Below are 2,955 nucleotides of genomic sequence, written 5' to 3'. Positions count from 1 at the left end.
TCTGTCCATCATAAAAGTGCATCTATCCATCATAAAAGTGCATCTGTCCATCATAAAAGTGCATCTGTTCTTCATAAAAGTGCATCTATCCATCATAAAAGTGCATCTGTCCATCATAAAAGTGCATCTGTCCATCATAAAAGTGCATCTGTCCTTCATAAAAGTGCATCTATCCATCATAAAAGTGCATCTGTCCATCATAAAAGTGCATCTGTCCATCATAAAAGTGCATCTGTCCTTCATAAAAGTGCATCTGTCCATCATAAAAGTGCATCTGTCCATCATAAAAGTGCATCTATCCATCATAAAAGTGCATCTGTCCATCATAAAAGTGCATCTGTTCTTCATAAAAGTGCATCTATCCATCATAAAAGTGCATCTGTCCATCATAAAAGTGCATCTGTCCATCATAAAAGTGCATCTGTCCTTCATAAAAGTGCATCTGTCCATCATAAAAGTGCATCTGTCCATCATAAAAGTGCATCTATCCATCATAAAAGTGCATCTGTCCATCATAAAAGTGCATCTGTCCATCATAAAAGTGCATCTGTCCTTCATAAAAGTGCATCTGTCCTTCATAAAAGTGCATCTATCCATCATAAAAGTGCATCTGTCCATCATAAAAGTGCATCTGTCCATCATAAAAGTGCATCTGTCCATCATAAAAGTGCATCTATCCATCATAAAAGTGCATCTGTCCATCATAAAAGTGCATCTGTCCATCATAAAAGTGCATCTGTCCTTCATAAAAGTGCATCTGTCCATCATAAAAGTGCATCTGTCCATCATAAAAGTGCATCTATCCATCATAAAAGTGCATCTGTCCATCATAAAAGTGCATCTGTCCATCATAAAAGTGCATCTATCCATCATAAAAGTGCATCTGTCCATCATAAAAGTGCATCTATCCATCATAAAAGTGCATCTGTCCATCATAAAAGTGCATCTGTCCTTCATAAAAGTGCATATATACATCATAAAAGTGCATCTGTCCATCATAAAAGTGCATCTATCCATCATAAAAGTGCATCTGTCCTTCATAAAAGTGCATCTGTCCATCATAAAAGTGCATCTATCCATCATAAAAGTGCATCTATCCATCATAAAAGTGCATCTATCCATCATAAAAGTGCATCTGTTAATCATAAAAGTGCATCTATCCATCATAAAAGTGCATCTATCCATCATAAAAGTGCATCTGTCCATCATAAATATGGATAGGACAGATGCACTTTTATGATGGACAGATGCACTTGTATGCATAGATATCCATATAAGGCTAGATGTCTTACGGCGGAGTCTCGAACGGCATCACCGGAGGCCATCTTGTCACAGGCAAGCGTTCTGGCGGGCTCTGTGGTTCCTGATGTAAGGTGATGATCGGCACGAACACAAATACTCTTATCTCGCTGAAATCTTGACGGATTTACAAACGGTTTGGTTTCTTACAAACGTTATTAACGTGGTTATGATTCTGGATGCTTGAACATGTTGAAATATATAATATTATAATTATTCATAAGTATGCAGTGTCATGACTACATCTCTGACGTTTATAACAAACCAACCCGTTTGAAAATCGGTAGAAAATTGAGCAAGTTATGGTTATTTAAAAAGTACATGCACCATTAAAACACAATGTTACGAGTGAGCGAGCTGACTGTGGCAAGATGGCCGCCGTGTATGGACGTTGGCCAGCAGCGCGGACGAGACATCTAGCCTTTATTATATGATATCTATGCTTGTATGGACTTCAAAACGTATTAATCTGAATTCTGAAAGAAGAATGTCATATGGGCTAATTTTCATGTTTGGGTGAACTGTCCCTTTAAAGCCGTTTCTTCACTAGCATCGGCGGTGTCTCTTCAGTTAGAGAGTGCTGTCACTGACAGGCGATGGACTCGCTGTGACGCGTGAGTTTCGCTCCCTCAGGGAACTATGGGTTTGGCTCTGGCTCTTCCTCTTTACCTGTCCGATCACTTCACGCCGCGGGGCGAACGATGTTTCGATGGGCCGATGACAAAGCAAGATTCGTCTGCGGTGTTAAAACAAGCGCTGGTTTGTGTCTGAAGGCCCATTTATCTTCACACTGTCGGCATTTCCCGATGTAGAAGTCTGGCGTTCACAGCCCTCGGGGTTTGTGTTCGAGTCTCACTGATTCCTCATTCCTGGCGAGGAAGATGTTTTCTGGGAAATAACCCTGAGTCGTGACTCGTGTAAGGGTTGGGCCCCGAGATCATGAGCATGACATGATGTTTTCAAACAGACAACAACAAGGTGTACGTGCAGCCGGTGTTCCAGCATCTGAAGACGTGCGGAGTGTGTGTGTGTGTGTGTGTGTGTGTGTGTGTGGGGGGGGGGGGGGGGGGGGGGGATACAGTGTTTCTCAAACGGCGACACAAAAGTGGGCCACAAAGCCCTTTTGAGTGTATTCAGAAGTGTGTAGCCAAAGAAACCAATGTTTTTCTGATGCCAGACTTTTATTTTGAAAGACTGTTTAAAGTACCCATGAAATCCAGATGTATTTACTTTTTTGGCTTTAAATATGAATGTGTTTGCCTTACTGTTATCTATAAGCTAGTGCACTATATAGGGGATAGGGAACGATCAGACTGTGCACTATATAGGGGATAGGGAACGATCAGACAGTGCACTATATAGGGGATAGGGAACGATCAGACAGTGCACTATATAGGGGATAGGGAAGATCAGACAGTGCACTATATAGGGGATAGGGAAGATCAGACAGTGCACTATATAGGGGATAGGGAACGATCAGACAGTGCACTATATAGGGGATAGGGAACGATCAGACAGTGCACTATATAGGGGATAGGGAAGATCAGACAGTGCACTATATAGGGGATAGGGAAGATCAGACAGTGCACTATATAGGGGATAGGGAAGATCAGACAGTGCACTATATAGGGGATAGGGAACGATCAGACAGTGCAC

The sequence above is a fragment of the Phoxinus phoxinus genome, assembly GCF_949152265.1.
Source record: "Phoxinus phoxinus genome assembly, chromosome: 21".
Lineage (NCBI taxonomy): Eukaryota > Metazoa > Chordata > Actinopteri > Cypriniformes > Leuciscidae > Phoxinus > Phoxinus phoxinus.
Note: the sequence above shows the minus strand (reverse complement) of the source record.